Source organism: Mustela nigripes, chromosome 3, assembly GCF_022355385.1.
Source record: "Mustela nigripes isolate SB6536 chromosome 3, MUSNIG.SB6536, whole genome shotgun sequence".
Taxonomy (NCBI): Eukaryota; Metazoa; Chordata; class Mammalia; order Carnivora; family Mustelidae; genus Mustela; species Mustela nigripes.
Genome location: NC_081559.1, coordinates 40,003,104 through 40,020,625, shown reverse-complemented (window position 1 = coordinate 40,020,625; position 17,522 = coordinate 40,003,104). Strand labels below are relative to the sequence as shown.

The window sequence follows — 17,522 nt, the reverse complement described above, 5'->3', positions numbered from 1 at the left end:
AAGTCTCAGAATCAGGTGCTGTACGGCTGCCTGGCTGGTGCAGAGGGGTGAGGGGTCAGATGTGCCGAGGGAACATCTGGGCTACCTTGCCCCAGGGCATGGTAACAGCTGTTTCCGGCCTCGACCGTGGGTAGCTCCTTCACTCCTGCATGGCCTCTGGGTCAGGTGTGTGCAGCTACCTCCCGGTCTGGCCCACAGGGCCCAGGAAGGTAAACACCCAGACAGGAAGTGATTGTCATGGGCATGGGGCCAGCTCTGGGCTGAGACGGGTCTGAAGGTCAGGAAAGCTTCCCCGGTAGCCTTTTCTGGGAGAGGACAAAGCGCTGGCTGGAGGCTCCCTGGGACAGAGTGGAGGGTGTGCAGATCTTGCTGGGGACACGGCAACCTGCTCAGGGGAGCCCTGAATGGGACAAAGGACAGGAGAAGAGCCATCGTCCGGGGGTGCCCAACCCCCAGGAGCACCTCACTGGCAGGTGAGCAGTTTTGGTATTCTTAATGAAACAAGATGAAATAAGAGATGAAACGGGGGTTGCAGCCGGATTGGAAAGACTCCAGGCGGGTGTGTGGCGGGGAAGGAGGCCACCATGCGTCCAATCATTGAGAAAGAGTCCCAGGAGAGAATTTCACTGTGGAGACCTGAGTCTAGTCGTGGCTTCACCAGTCCCTGCCAGGACTCAGTTTCCCCATCTGTGCAGTGGGGTAATGATCCCATCCAGGCCCCTCTCCTGTCATAACTATGGGGACCAGTGAGATTGCACCCAGGACTGGCTACGTCATTGGCAGGGCCCCATGCAAACTAAACACGTGAGGCCCTTTGTTTGAAATTGGTTAAGAATTTTAAGAAAGTAGAATTTCAAAAGTATTAAGAATGGAACAGCAGAGCGTTAAACCAAGCGAGGGGCCCTTCTGCATGTGGAGTTCTGGGTGACCACATAGGTCACCTGCCCATGGCTCGACCCATAACGAAAACGGTGTGTGTAAACTGTGACATGCCAAACAAACCGTGATCACTATGTGTCACGGTCCCAATCTCTGCGTCAGGAAGCACACTGGGGGCCCAGATGTCTCAGCCCTAGAGGAACAGGCCACCGCAGAGCTGCCCCCTCCTGCTGCCCCTGAGGCTCAGCGTCCCATCTCAAAAGCACAAAAGGCCTGCCCCCTCGGAACCTTCCAGATGAGTACACCTGCCTGGCATCAAGACAAAGCCTGGTGTGACTCACACATGGGGGACGTGCTACTCGTGGATGTGGTGGGCAGGCTTTTCTTCTCTATCTTGATTTAAAACTTGAGTGTTCGCACAGTCACCGGCAAAGCAGAAGTAGGACTTGGGACTCCTGGATTTGTGACCATTCTGTCATGTTCTGCCAATGACCCACCCGGTTTTGCCTTTTGGAAAAATGCTCAGGTTAAGGCAGTAAGACCGTTGGTGGGAGTGTCTCAAGCCTGTCACACCTCTGTCCTCTGTTCTACTCCGAGTTTCTCTTCCGTGTTCACTCCCGCGCCTTCTCCAGTGCCCTTGGCCTCACACAGCCTGGTACCAGTAGGAACCAGCATCTCCAGGGCTGTCTTAAGCTTTCTGGGAAATCAGACAACAGATAATCTCCCCAACCACACTCTCAACCACACCGCTTCCTGGAGTCCAAAGTGTCAGGGCTTGCAAATCCCTCCCTTACAGAGACCCCCACGGGAAAGGGACAGTGACAGCAAGGCAGTGGGAGGCAGGGGCCAGAGATGGAGGGAGACAATTGCTTAAAGAACTCCTCCTTTCCTGTGGGAGGCCCCTCTGGCCTCAGGGGTGCAGCCCAGGGGCCTTCCACCAGTGGACAGACCAGCCCTGAGGCTCAGAGGAGGTGTGTTCTAACAGCCCACTGCGAGCCTACCAGCTCAACTCCAAATATCGCCTACCTCAGGGCCCTTTCTCCACCTCCATGAGGGGGCCCCCAGAATCACCTCCGTGCTCCAAGGATGGTTATGGACTGTGGGACCAAGAGGCATTTTAGCGGGCTGAGCCACAGCGCTCTATCTCTGAGCCTCCCACGCATTGTTTTCCAGAGCTCCCCCAGGGTGTCTCAGGGAGCTGCAGAGGCAGAACAGCCTGGGCCTCAGGAGGAATTATTTTTCTCCTCCCCTTGGGTTCACCTTCCCCCATGATTGGAGCTGTAGTCTTTTGGATGCAGAGGAAACACCCATAGGAAGACTGGCAGTCTGCACCCCTTTCCCTGGCTGGCAGCAGTCCTTGCTTGAGTGTCCCTGGGAGACCCCCCCTGGGTCAGAGCAGAAGACTGAGCACTAAAGAGGGGGTGTGTGTCTGGGACATTTCTTAGTGAGTTTCTTTGGGAGAAGAGCTCAGGTAGCAAAATAAGAACCTGGGTGTCTGGGAACCTAAGTCAGATTGCATCTCTCACAATCTTTCTACCTCCACTGGCCTTGCCTCCGGGATGGGGAAAAGCATCACGTGTTCAAATGAAGGGGGAGCGGGGATCATCAAAGGGGCATCAAGGAGGCCTGCGTGAAGGAAGTGGCCTTTGAGCTGAGCATCATTAAGCGGTCTTACATCACTTAATTGCTTACAAGAGAAGAACTAATGGGTATGGCTTTACGTTTCATAAAGCAAGGCTCTCTAACTTGAAAATAAGGTAGTATTTTCACGCTTACCCTATTGAATGATCCAAGTCCTTTGAAGAGCACACTTTGGCAGAGAGCGCATTTTCAGGTGGGGTGGGAGCCCCGCAGTGGACAGAAGAGGCAGAGGTATGGACCAGGCGAAGCATGAGGCCCGTATAAAGGCTGCTGATGGGATGGGTTTGCTGGAGCAGAAGGAAGGGAGAGGGTGGTGGCCTGCAGCCCGTGATGTCTAGACCCCAAAGCCTCCCGGAGATGCCAGTGGAGGTCTGTATTGCCAACCCGCCTCTCGGGGAACTCACCCCACACTCCTGCACTCCAGCACTAGCTGTCTTTGCCCTGGTTACCTTCACTTTGGGCTGGAGGTTCATGCCCCAGCTCCAGCGGCTCCCGTGGCTAGAAGCTCCGCCCATTTATTATCCAGATCTTTGATGGGTTTAAAAATGGGGTGCTGACTCATTATTATTTAATGAGTATGTTTCCTCCAGAGACCAACCCCTCTAGAACAGGCTCTCCAGAGAACAAACAGCTTGGATGATGCCTTCCAAGGCTCAGAGACGCTTGGGAGCCTCTAGGGCAGGGACCAGCAGGGAGAAGGGAGGAAGGAAAGCTGGCCTGAGGACCAGGTCTTGTCTGGAAGCGGTAAGGGTCTTTCCCTGGTGTTGACTCGGGAAGCACTGCTCAATCCCAAGTACAAGTTCATCCAACCTTCTTGTGTCAGGGTTTCAGTCCATCACAGCGCTGAGTTCCCGGCGTGTCGACTCCCTTGCACCTCATCTAGCCAGTCAGTGTTGGCTGCACACGTGCCCTGGGCCAGCAGTGGTAAGATGTGATGAGACGGAGAAACCTCTTCCCCTTTCCCAAGGCCCCTTATTCCCTCTGCCCCCCATATGGCTGTCCAAATAGGAAGGTTAGGAAAATCCAATTTCTCCCTCATAGCTGATTTACTTGACATCCATGAGCCCAAACAGATTCCCATGAAATCCCACTAATGGGACAAAAAACTTTCAAGTATTTTAACTTTATAAAACCCTGACATAATGAGCTTTATTTTCCATGATGCTCTATAGACCTAAGTCCACTCATGAAAATGAGTATATCTATTTATAAAGATACATATATCTTTTTTGCTCTCATCTGTGTGACAAAACATTCCTTGGTGGATTCTTATGCTGGAGGAAAGCCTTCTTTTCTCTAAGTTCCTTTTTAGGAAGTCAGCTTTGAACTTTGAAACAATTGTAAGGTTTTCTGTTTCTGGAGTGAAAAAGCATCTGGCACACAGACAATTTTTCTTGGTGCCTGAGATATCAGAGCTGCTCCCAGGAACGTGCTTTCCACGGGGTTCTGGCCTCTTTGGAACCCGTTCAGAGTCAAGATCAAAGTCACTCGCAGTTTGCGAACTTGGGTTCCAAGTCAAGGGCGAGACATGGAGAGATTCTAGCTTGGGGTCACGATGAAGCCATCTTGATGTTCAATCTAAGATAGACTGACCCACCTAGGTCATGTTTGGGAAAATATTATTACAGCTGATTTGTGTCTTCACTGGAGAAATATCACAGAAGTTGTCAAAATAAAGGAGCCTGGGAAGATGGGCACACATCTTCTAACTGCGGGCCCCAGGCTCAGTCACTGTGTACTCTTTCTCTCTCTCTGAATTCTCTATGATCTTCTAAGGATGTTTTCTCAGGAGAGGCTGTTGGCTTTCAATCAAAAATGTCCTAAATTCAAGGTGGTGAGGACGAGTCTAGAGATCATGCTGTCTGCCAGGCCCAGGCTGCCTCCACCACGTGCTGCTGCGTGGCCTGAGCTGAGTCAGTTAATCTCTCTGAACTCCTATGTCCTCCATCATACAAACAAGGACAGTAACGATTGTTAGGATTGCCCTGAGTGTTCCGTGAGATGATGGATATAAAAGGCTTGGCTTTCACCGTTATTATTTCAACAGGGCTAGAGAGGGGAAAAAAAAAAAAAAAAAGATGTTCCTTTCCAGTATAAATGCTGACTTAAAAAAAAAAAACAGATTTTATTTTTTTAAAAGATTTTATTTATTTATTTGACACATAGAGAGAAATCACAAGTAGGCAGAGAGGCAGGCAGAGAGGCAGGCAGACAGAGGGGGGAAGCAGGCTCCCCGCTGAGCAGAGAGCCGGATGCGGGGCTCCATCCGAGGACCCTGAGATCATGACCTGAGTCAAAGGCAGAGGCTTAACCCACTGAGCCACCCAGGCGCCCCATAAATGCTGACTTTAAGCAATAGAAAATTTAGCAGCTCGCATAGAAAGTTGAGCACTAAGCATGAACATGTACATAGAAGCCTCAAATGTACAGAAAATGGGCGTCCGCAGAACAATTCATCTAACTGGCTCCAAGCACTGTGAGCCTGGCCGGTTTTGGGGAAACTCCCTTCCCTGCACAGTGCCATCCAGGCCCGGGGACACTGCACACCCGCCCAAGGTGTCTGCACATTGGACCCAATGATTATGACCCTTCAGTGAATATTTCTTGATAATTGAAGGCATTTTTTTTCTTGTAAAACCACAGTGCTCCAGTTTTTAAAGCCGAGTCTGATCCCTGCTGGCATGGGAAGAACCTGAGGAAATCAACGAAAGGGGAACCAGATGCAGGGCACCGTCTGTAAGGGGAGTGGATTAGCTTCTTGTCACTGCTCTAGCCAATGAGCGCGTGCTTAGTGACTTCACACCGCACAGATGCCTTGTCTCCCAGTTCTGGAAGACAAGAGTCCAAAATGGGTCTCACTGTGCTCAGGTGTTAGCTGGGGCCACTTTTCTTCTGGAGTCCCCAGGGGAGAATGTTTCCTTGCCTTTTCCAGCTTCCAGGGGCCACCCACATTCCTTGTCTTGTGATCTCCTCTTCCACCTTCAAAGCCAGCAGTGGTAGTACCTTCAGATCTCTCTGACCCTCCTGCCTCCCTCTTAAAAGGACCCCAGTGGTTGCATTGGTGGGGTGGGCACAAAGCAGTGGCCAAGTTAGGGAGCAGCCCCTGGCCTGACCTTGTGATTTGAGCATCTGTGGTGGAGCACCAGGCTCTGCAGGATCCGAGAACCTCACCAGCATGGAGTGGAGGCTGGCCAGCTGCTGCCCAAGGACATCTCAGCTTGTCACATAGGCAGGTGCTGTGACCATCAGACCCACTTGTCAATCACCCCAGTGCCAAGGGCATGCGGGGGCTTGGTATTTGCTGGATAGAGGAAGGGGTCAGTGGATGAACAGAAGTCTCTGTGGACGTCACTGTGGACTGAGTGGGTCCAGCCCTCCAGGGAGCAGGAGGGTAGCACCAGGTGGGGCACTGGCACAGACCCAAGGGTCACTCTAAGCCAGAAGCCACAGCTATCAGGAGAAATGAAAGGAGAAGCAGAGCTGGGCAGAGAGCCCAGACTCAGGAGAGGTCAGAAATACACAGAGATCCAGGCTCTAGGGAGACAGAGCCCAGTGCTGCTGTGATTTGGGGGTCCTTGAGGGTCTCATCGTTATGGGAAGGTCCCAGATACCCACCAGCCGTTCCGTACATACTAGATATGCCCTGCCAATGGCCCGGCAAGGTTTGGGTTATTTATAGTTAAAGCCCACGGATTCATGAACGCAGCGACAAGTGGCAGAGAAGCGGGGTGGCGAGAGCCTCAGAGAGTAGTGACCTTCACCTTCTTAGGGGCTGATACAAGCTGTGGATGGCGCTATCCCCCCAGAAACGGGCCCACCCCCCCACCCCTGCACAGGGTTCCAGGAGACTTTCTGCCTCCCTGGGGTTCAGGCTCAGAAGGCTGAGCTGGATTTGTCAGACTTGGAAGGCTGGTCACACGACACTGTCTCCACGCCAAGCTGCCCAGGGCTGCTGGCTGAGTGGCTCTGGGTGAGAGCCCAAGATTCCGCATTTCTTAAAAGCCCCCAGATATGGCTGCTGCTCAAAGCGAGGCACGGTCTGGAAACCCCTGGCACATAGAGAGGGAAGAAAGCCTGAGCACGAAAGAGAAATGAATTATCTGGTTAATCCAGGAAATTTTAACTCAGCATTTCTGGAATGTCGATCACTGACAATGTACATGTACAATTTTTGACATTTCCATGTAACACTGGTGCTATAAATTGGCATTACATGAAATTCACCACTTATTTTCATCCTAAGCATTAATACCTACGAAATCACAGGTTTGCTGGACTAATTGGAATTTTTCTGAAGTCTATAAACTATGTAACTATTAATTTTTTGATGTTTGATGTGCTTCCAAAAATCAGTTCACAGGGGCACCCGGGTGGCTCAGTGGGTTAAACCTCTGCTTTTGGCTCAGGTCGTGATCTCAGGGTCCTGGGATCGAGCCCCGCATCTGGCTCTCTGCTCAGCAGGGAGCCTGCTTTCACTCTCCTGCTTCCTCTCTCTCCCTCTGCCTGCCTCTCTGCCTATTTGTGATCTCTCTCTATCAAATAAATAAATAAAATCTTAAAAAAAATCAGTTCACAGACACTGTTCAAATCCCATGCTGCTAGAAGAACAAGGCACTATCCAGATTCATCACAATTTTCTGGATACTTTAGGTGGGAGATATTTGAAAGAAACCAATACCCCTAAACTCTGCCATTATTGCTGTCTTTTTTTTTTTTTTTTTAAATCTCCCTCTTGTAGCACCTGGGTGGTTCAGTTGGTTAAGTATATGACCCTTGATTTCAGCTCAGGTCATGATCTCAGGGTCGTGGGATCGAGCCCCATGTCCGGCTCTGTGCAAAATGTGGAGTCTGCTTGAGGTTCTCTCTCCCTCTCCCCATGCCCCTCCCCATGCTTGCAAGCATTCTCTCCCTCTCTCTCTCAAATAAATAAAATCTTTTCTAAAAAAGTTTTTTAAAAAACTTCCTTTTGAATCACTCACTCACCAAAAGCAACACAGAAATCCTAGCCTTTCTGCCCATTAGCTCACAGCGCTACCATCTTCCATAGTCTTCCAGCATTCTGTTCTCCTAGGCTGTTCTAGTCCCCTCTTTGCCGGGCACACACTCCGGGTCTTGAGCTTGACTGTGCTGCATGCCTCAATAAACCCCAGTTTACCTAACCTCCTTGGTAAACCTTCCTCAGGGCCTGAGTCACCTCCCTTCCACCCATAGGTCCCTGGGGAGATCACAGGATCTCACCAGGAGGCATGCAGAGGCATTTGGAATGCTTCTAACACTGCACAGATTTGAGAAGTTTGTAGAAGGATAAGAGAAGCCAGAGGAGTCATGTTTGGGATGAGGAGTCACGTCAGGGAATTCCCTCCTGTCTGCTCCGTGGGGGCCCAGGGGCCTAGCACAGAACAGATGCATCTGTGCTCAACGTGTGGGTGGACAGAAGCCACCCAGAACACAAGGACAGAAATGACCAGGTCAGCCTCATGTCCTAACCCAGAGAGGTGACAGCCTAGAGACACCACAAATAAGGGATGCCAGCACTGGACCACTGAGAAGTGATACCTACAAACCCCTTCAAGCTAGAATAAGAAAAAGATTTTAAGAAATGTTACTGGAAAAATACAAGGAACTGAAGGGCAAAACTAACACGCATCCTGAAGAGGACTGAGAACCAGAAACGAGAGACGGGAAAGCTACATCTCTCCTCCCCCCACAGCCACCCAGTCCAGATCTCCCTGCTAACTGGCCTGGTCCTCACCTCAGTCATCCTTGGGAGAGTGAATCCGGTTGGCTCAGCCCAGCCTCCAGCTTGACTCCTCTTGGGTCAAAGGTCCACTCTTTTCTGGCCAGCTGTGGCCACAGGGCTGGGGCCAAGGGCCTTTTGGGTCCTCCTCTTCCATGGCTGAGGATGGAGCAAAGTCCCTAGCAGGGGGCTCTGGAACTGGAGGGAAGGATGGCTGCTTTCTGGTGAAAGCACTGGTTCCGGGCACCTGGGTTGCTCAGTGGGTTAAAGCCTCTGCCTTTGGCTCAGGTCATGATCCCAGGGTCCTGGGATTGAGTCCTGCATCGGGCTCTCTGCTCAGCAGGGAGCCTGCTTCCCTTCCTCCCTCTCTCTCTCTCTCTCTCTGCCTGCCTCTCTGCCTACTTGTGATCTCTCTCTGTCAAATAAATGAATAAAATCTTAAAAAAAAATAATAAAAAAAAAAAAAGGACTTGTTCCCCAGAGCCATTTTGAGAAATTGGGTTGGGATTGGAACATTCCCAACCACCAGTGCAAGAACCCTTTCATTCCTTCGCCAGTTGTTATGAATGCAATATTATGTTCCCCGCTAAATTCATGTAAAAGGTCAAACCCCCAATGTAAAGGCATTTGGAGATGGGGCCTCTGGGAGGGGAGTAAGGGCAGATGAGGTCAAGAGGTAGGGGTCCTCATGATGGGATCAGTGACCTTGTGAGAAGAGGAAAACCTCTCTCGCTCTCCCTCTTCCCCACTCCTGCTCGCTCTCCTGTGCACACCCCAGGAAAGGCCGTGCGAGGACACACGTGGAAGGTGGCTGTCTGCGGGCCAGGAAGAGGGCCCTCACCAGAACACCACCATGCTGCCCCCTGATCTCACACCTCCAGCCTCCAGAACTGTGGGAAAATAAATCTCGGTGGTTGAAGCCACCCGCTCTGTGGTATTTTGTGAAGGCAGCCCGAGCTGACTAAGACACCAGCACTGGTCTTGTCATTTTTAGCAAAACTTTTTATAAACGCTCTAGAATGTGGGCTTGATAGATGAGTTCACAGCAACTCCGACAGCAAATGGCCCCACAGCTAGAACTCCACAAAGACCCAGTGTTGAGTGTGCAACTTCCTGTGTATAAATATCCCTATTTGGCTCTGGAAATGACATGCCGACTTTTGGGTAGTGTCTGTTCTGCCCTGGGACTGGGAGCCGGGCTGCCCTGGCCGGCCTCCCTCTGGCTGGGTCCAGCAGACCTTGGCCCACAGGCAGGCGGGAGCTTGCCAAGGGCGGTGGCCAGCTGAGGCCACTCACCCAGAAGGAGTGGCCCTTGTCCCCAGCTCACTCTCTCCTACTGCTCCCAGCCTGCCTGGGTTTGCAAAACTGAAAGAGGGCAGCTTTCATTAATTCGGTAGAACCTTGGGCTTCACTTGGAGAAAGTGGGTTGAGCCCTCTCCTCCCCCATCCAGCCGAGAGTAACAGTTGTCACCAATGTGCCCAGAGGGGACAGGGCGCTCAGGAACTGCCACCAGCCAGTCCCCGAGGACAAGGCATAGATTTCACTCGCTAGGATGGAGCCAAGGCTCTCTGATAACCCTTCATTCCTTTGTTTCAAACCTTATTATTATTTTTTTATTAACATATAATGTATTATTAGCCCCGGGGGTACAGGTCTGTTTCAAACCTTATGCCTACTTTTTTAGATTGAGCATTATACACACTTTACATTCTTGGATTCTTTTTACATTAAAGAGTAAAAACAGGGGTGCCTGGATGGGTCAGTCAGTTAAGACTTTGACTCTTGATTTGGGCTCAGGTCATCTCAGGGTTGTGGAACGGGGACCCTTGCTCAGTGGGGAGCCTGCTTGTCCCTGTCCCTCTGCTCCTCCCCCACTCATGCTCCCTCTCTCTCTCTCTCTCAAATAAATACATACATAAATAAAATTTTTTAAAATAAAAAATCAAAGGTAGAAACAATTTAAACAAGTGGATCGTTTACTGACCTGCAGAGAGTAAAATGAGTAGGGACCATCTCTCCTGGCGTGCACAAGGGATGCCAGGCACCCTGATCCCATTCAATTCTTGCCTTTGCACTGCACAAACGAGAGATGATTCAGAGGGAAAGAGAAGCTCTCGTGGCCGGGATGATGGGAGATGTCAGAAATGGACCTTGCTTGCTCTGCTGGGACTCCAAGCAAAGGGGCATGTCTGTCTCTGGACCCTGGGCCCCGCTGAGAGTCAGACAGAGCTGCCCTCCACGAGTGAATAAAAGGAGGCCACCGAGGCCACGACCGACCAGTTCAACCCTGCGTCAGCTGGGTATGACCCTCCTCTCTGCAGATGGGAGGCTGAGGACCCAGGCTGTGTCCCGGGCCCACGGAGACCTACCCCAAGAGCTCTGACAGGGCAAGCTGGGAGAGCACACCCTGTCGTCCCCTCTGCTCCCAGGTCCCATGGCTTTAGCCTGACTTGGACTTCAGGGAAGGGAAAGGCCACTCAGCATTTGTCGGGCTGCCCGGGAAGTGAGCGGCTAGGAGGCCACCCACCCCCTCTCACGACTATGCCTGGGCCTGGCCATCGTTCTCACCAGGGTAACCAAGGGCCACAGCCACTTGAGGGAGGACCCCCTCCCCTGGTTGACCCCCTTTCCCCTAACTGCCCCGGGGACCCCATGAAGGGGGACGGGGGTGTTTGCTGAACAGAATCAGCCCCCAGAGGAAACAGGGCTGGTCTGGCCTTGTTACTGGTTTTGTCCCCTGCTATGTGCTCTGTCTGATATCTGCTCACTGCTTCGTAAGGAGGTGCTTGGCCTTCCCCCGTGTCCACTGAAGACTTTCCTCTTCTCTCAGCAGCAGGGCAGGGCCCTGAGGCCTGTAAGACCTGGGTTCGAATTCTGCCTCAGCTGCTTACCAGCTGTATGATCTCAGGCAAGTGACTGAGTTTCTTTGAGGAGGGCATGGCCAAGAAGGGCAAACTGTTAGACCCTGGAAGCCCCGAGAGAGGGAGCGGGAAGGCCCGGTGCAAGACCCAGGCTGAAAGACCAGCGGGTCGGGGGCTGGGGGGCAACACAGATGTGGGGTGCTGGGGGGCCTCTCCTGCATGAGTCTGAAGCCAGAAGGTTGTCAGACATTGGAAAGAAGGGGGAGAAAAGTGAGCCTCCTGGTGCCGTGTGCAGCTGCGCACTAGACGCCAGTGTCTGACCAGTGTGTGTTCTGGAAATCCCCACCATCTCCTGCCCATTCCTGCGGGAGCCAGAAAGCCCTAGCCAGGCCACAAGGGCTCAAATCACAGCAGCCCCTGCCAGGTGCAGGACAGCAGAGAAGCTAACTCCTCTCTGACCCTGGCCACCGACTCACCACGGAGGCCGGCGTCAGCTCAGGACGCTGGCCTGGGTTCCACCCTGGTCCTGGAAACCAGCTCAGGCCTCCACACTGCCCCATTCCCCCCACTCCGCCGGCAGGTCAGTGTTGCCCCTCAGCGGATTTCTGGAAGACGCAATAATGACAAGCCCGGACTCCTTTTCCAGAGGAAAGGGAATGGGCCAAAGAGGTGGTTCCCAAGGCTTGCTCTCTAGACCACCAGGAGCAGCAGCAGCAGCTGAGAACCTGCTAGAAATACAAATTCTTGCGCTGCCCCTGACCTCCTACCACAGACACTTTGAAGGTGGAAACAGCAATCTGTGCTTTAACTCCCCAAGGCCCGCTCCCGGGCGAGAACCATTGCTTCACAGCCGTGAGAACAAACACTCCAGTGACCACGTAGAACAATGTGGAACAGCGTGGATGGCTCTCACAAGCCAACATCATGGGAAGAAGTCAGACACAGAAGAGAACATCCTGAACTATTCCACAAAGCCCCCAAATAGGCCAAGAGTCACCCATGCTGTGAGGTCAGAGGTGACCCTCAGGGGCAGGGCATGGGAAGGGGCGGAGAGACTCTCCAGAGCCGCAGTGACCTTCTCCTTCTGGATCTGGGCGCTGCTCACATAAGGTATAAACATCTGGCAATCTGTACACTGAAGATATGGGCGCTATCTGCATTCTACTATACTTATATTAAAAATTTTGTTTTAACTCTATTCAAGGGCAAAATAGAAATGCCACCTTCCTCCTCACTGTCTAGCCTAACACTTGGTTGGAATCACTTGGGGATGGCTGGAAGGTCTGTCCCTTGGCTCTGGAGAGTATAAAGTCGGGTATTCTTGGATCCTTGGCCAAAAAGGTTTTATGAATTCAACTTTTATGAATTCAACAGACGTCAGGACAGGCAGGCTAATTAAAACCAGAAAGAACATATCCCAACGGACGCTACCATTTTTGGTAAATGCTATTCTTCCCACCTTGTCTCGGGTTTAGAGAGAATGTTTCCAGAGAACAAGCCACCTCTTCCAATTACCTTGGTGGGTCTTTCACAAAGGGTTGATCTTGGAGGGGATACCAGGAAGTCATGTTGTGCAAGGAGAAGACATTCTGTGAATGTTTGACTCCAGTGTTGGGGATGGGCAGGGAGCCGAAGGAAGAACTGCACCTCACCTGCCAAGGAATTTTCCAGGCCAGAGGTTTCAAGGCCTTGACACAACAGAATGGAGCCTTGTGGCTCCACTTGCCTACCTTCCTCTGGGCTAGAGAATATTCATAAAAACATTCCCAATGAGGAACATCTTGGCCTGCCTGGAGGGAGACTGTGGCTCATTTTCCTTAAGTACATTCACTCTCCCCAACCCCCAGTTTACTCCAAGTGGATAGTAGCTAACAGGCAACACAGACCAGCCACAACTATGGAGCTCCATCTCAAAATGATCCCACTAAAACTTCACCAAACTCTCCACTGAGAAGAAAATGGACAGGCCATGTCTCCTTCCAAAACCCTTCTAGGACCTCCCAGATTCGGCTTCTGCCTGCTCTGTGTCACCCTGCAGAATGACTGGTGTTTGGTTGTGTTTTTGTGTGATGCCATCAGCCTACATTGAAGGAGGCACAGAGGATGAGGCTTAAGAAATCTGTTCACGCATGTGTGTTTGTATGTGTGCACACGCACGAGCTTTGTGGGTCCAGGAGAAAGGTCACCCTGCTGGATTGGATAGACTGGAGTCCATGCATCACATGGATCTCTCTCTACCATGCACGTTCCTGGGATCCACTTCAGCCTTACTCAGTCCAAAATCTGGGCATGGGGCCCGGGAATTTATATATTTAACAAGCTCTTGAAAATTTAAAAATCACCACACTAAAGCTCCTTCTTCCATAAAAGCCCTCAATAGAAAACACTTAGCTAGTCCTAGTCTTGGTGCAAATTCTCCTGAGCACTTGGTCAGTTTTTATCCTTGATTGCAGTAGAATGAGTCACTGACACATGTCCCCTTTTCACACTGGCTACTAGGAAGCTCAGGCATAATTTGACCACATCCATAGTGAAAGTCTTTGTTATGGGAATTTAAAAAGAGGACACCAAAAAGAACAAAAAAGATGGGGATACCTTTTAAACCATCCTTTCCAAAATGTTCTGTTTTCTGACCCCTGACAGAGGTGGAGGGGCAGATCCCCATGATGCCTTGACCAAGTTTCGGCCTTGTGTATCTTTTTCTTATAGTAACCTGAATGTCTCTTTCTCTAACCAAAAAAGAGCCTAACTTAAACGTTAAAAGAAAATGATGGAAACAAATTAAATAATAATAAAATAAAGGAAATATAAATGAAGTATTAGGGGATATTATGCAAATATTAAAGCGGGGTGTATATACCTAGTTCATCGAAATACAACATTTTCCAAAACACATTTTTTAAGGGGAGGGAAAAGTAATAAAACCATATATAAGTTTTGTGTGTGTGTGTGTGTGTGTTCTAGAGTTTGAAGAAAATATTTAATGCTTTAATTATTTTGTTGTTTATTGAGGGAATTTATTCTGAGGCTCTGAAAGCAAATATTTTTCCCAAGCTGCTTACCAGCATTCCAAACTTCTATTGATATCCCCTCTTTTTTTTAAATAATAATTTTATTGAGATGTAATTCGCCTTGCACACAATTCACCTTTTTTAGAGTATGCAATTCAATGGTTCTCGATATACTCACAGAGTCGTGCGACCATCACCCCAACCAATTTTAGAACATTTGCATCATTTCCCCCTAAAGAAATCCTAGCTGTTCCTCACCCCCATTCTTCAATCCTTCTAGCCTTAGGAAACCACTGATTTGTTTTCCCACCTCTATGCACTTGCCTGTTCTGGATAGTTCTTATGCATGAAATCAGACAGTATGTGGTCTTTCATGACTGGCTTTTTTCACTTAGCACAATGATCTCATGGTTCATTCATGTTAGAGCATGTGTCAGTATTTAATTTCTTTCTAGGGCTGAATAACATTCCATTGTATGGATATACCATGTTTTATTTATCCATTCATCAGTTGGTAGACATTTGGATTGTTTCCACCTTTTGCCAGTTATGAGTAATGTTGCTGGGAACATTTGTGTACAACTTTTTGTGAGGACATATGTTTGCATTTCTCTTGGGAATACACTCAGGAATGGAATTGCTAGGTCATATGGTAATTCCATGTTTAGCCTTTTCAGGAACTGCCACACTGTTTTCTAAAATGCCTGCACCGGGTGCCTGGGAGGCTCAGTCAGTTAAGGTCTGCCTTTGGCTCAGGTCATGATCTTGGGGTCCTGGGATTGAACCCACATTGGGCTTTCCACTCACTGCTTCTCCCTCTCTCTCTGTGATATCTCTTGCTCTCACTCCCTCTCAAATAAATAAATAAAATCTTTTTAAAAATGCCTGAACCATTTTACATTCCCATCAGCAGTATAGGAGTGTTCCAATTTCTCCTTGTCTTTACCAATGCTTGTTATTATCTGTCTTTATTCTTACCACCATTCCAGTAGATATCAAACCAAACCTTACTGTTGTTTTAATTAGTAGTGGTATTGAGCACATCTTCATGTACCATTTGTATAACTTCTTCGGAGAAATGCTACTCAGATCCTTTGCTGTATTTTGGTGTCATCTAAAAAACCATCTTCTAGTCTGATGTCAAGAACATTTACACCTATGTTTTCTGCTATGAGTTTTATAGTTTTAGTTCTTAGAATTAGGTCTTTGATCCATGTTGAGTTAATTTTTGTGTATGATGTGAGGTAGAGATCCAAATGCATTCTTTCACATGTGAATATTCAGTTGCCCCAGTACCATTTGTTGAGAAGACTATTCTTCGGACCTACTGTCAAAAATCAATTGACCATAGATGTATGGGTTGATTTACAGATTCTCAGTTCTATCCCATTGACCTATATGTCTGACCTTGTGTCAGTCTTGATTACTGTGGATTTATGGTGAGTTTTGAAATCAGGAGATGTGAGTCTAACTTTATTCTTTTTTGGGTTGTTTTGGCATGGGTCCCTAGAATTGCCATATGAATTTTATGATCTGTTTATTAATTTCTGCAAAGATGCCAGCTGGGATTTTGATTTGGATGGTGTTCAGTATGTAGATTGATTTGAGAAGTAACACCATCTTAACAATATTAACTCTTCTGATCCATGAAAATGGAATGTCTTTGCATTTATTTAGGTCTTCTTAAATTTCTTTCAGTACTATTTTATAGTTTTCAGAATATAAGTTTTGTGCTTTTTTGGTTAAAATTATATCCCTATTTTTTGACATTATAAATGGAATTCTTTTCTTAATTTCACTTCTCCTACGCTCATTCCTACCATGTAGAAATATAATTGATTTTTATATATTGATCTTATATCCTAAAGCCTTACTGAACTTACTTATTTCCAACAGTTTTTTAGGGGATTCCCTAGGATTTTCTAAATATGAGATCATGTCATCTGCAAATAGAGTTTAACTCCTTCCTTTCCAATCTTTTATTTCTTTTTGTTTATTAATTGCCCTGGCTCCTCCATTACAATGTTGAATAGTACTAGTAAGAGTAGGCATCCTTCTTCCTGATTTTATAGGAAAATATCCAGTCTTTCATAATTAAATACGGTATTAGCTGTGGAGTTTTCATAGCTGTCTTTTATTCAGTTTGAGAAATTTTCTTCTACACCTGGCTTGTTGAATACTTTTATCATGAAGGAGTGTTGAATTTTGCCAAATGTTAATGTCAAATGTCTACTGAGATGATCACATAATTTTCTTATTTCATTGATATAGTGCATTATATTAATTTTTTTTTAGAGAGAGAGAACACATGCATGCAAGGAAGTGATGGGTGGGGAGGGGCACAGGGAGAGGGAGAGAGAGAGAATTCCAAGCAGACTCCTCGCAGCCCAGAGCCTGACTCGGAGCTCAATCCCATGATCCCGAGATCATGACCTGAGTTGAAATCAAGAGTTGGACACTTAACTGACTAAGCCACCCAGGCACCCCATATGAATTGACTTTTGAATGTTAAACCAACCTTGCATTCCTGAGAAAAGTCTACCTGGTCATAGTGTATAATTCTGTTTATAGATTTATACACTGAGCCTGGGTGGCTTAGTGGGTTAAAGCCTCTGCTTTCGGCTCAGGTCATGATCCCAGGGTCCCGGGATCGAGCCCCAAATCGGGCTCTCTGCTCATCAGGGAACCTTCTTCCTCCTCCTCCCTCTCTCTGCCTGCCTCTCCGCCTACTTGTGATCTCTCTCTCTGTCAAATAAATAAATTTTAAAAATAAAAAAGTAAAAAATAAAAATATAGATCAGTTTCCTAGTGTTTTGTTAAGGTCTTTTTCATCTCTATTAATAAGAGATATTAGCATATAGTTTTCTTGTGATGTTTTTGTCTGATTTTATTACCCCTCCATTTTTTAAATATTTGTGATGCCTCTTCCATAACATAACATTTTTATAGATAAGAATCCATTTCTGGGCTGGCCATTCTATCTCCCAGATTGACTGCCTTGGAGTAGTACCACATTCCTTGTATTAATGTAGTATTTCATGATATTTAGGAAAAGCAGACTCTTCCTTACATATATTACTCAAAAAGTTTGAGATAATCTTCCCTATCTATCCTACAGATGAACCTCATAATGATTTTACCAAAACATGCAGATGAATTTTTTGATAGGATTTTTTAATTGGGATGTCACTAGAACTATATATTAACTTGATGGGAATTTTTATTTTTAATTTTCCAATCCAAGAAAAACCCATGTTTTGCTAAAGATGTGAGTCTCCTTTCATTGCTCAAGTTTTTCTTTCACATAAGTTGTTCACATTTATATCCTTTGTTTTCAGGTTTTGTTACTCCCATGATTGAAATCTCTCTACTTTCTTGCTATTGTTGACATG

At 48.0% G+C, this 17,522-nt stretch overlaps 1 protein-coding gene across 1 annotated transcript in view; it reads left to right on the top strand.

Annotated features, from left to right (window-relative positions):
- The first annotated feature begins 251 nt into the window (after positions 1-251).
- NGEF (neuronal guanine nucleotide exchange factor) overlaps positions 252-17,522 on the top strand; it is a 100,331-nt gene continuing 83,060 nt past the window's right edge. Inside the window, exon 1 of the mRNA XM_059393734.1 lies at positions 252-473. The gene's annotated coding sequence lies outside the window, so the exon portion shown is untranslated. The remainder of the gene's footprint in view (positions 474-17,522) is intronic.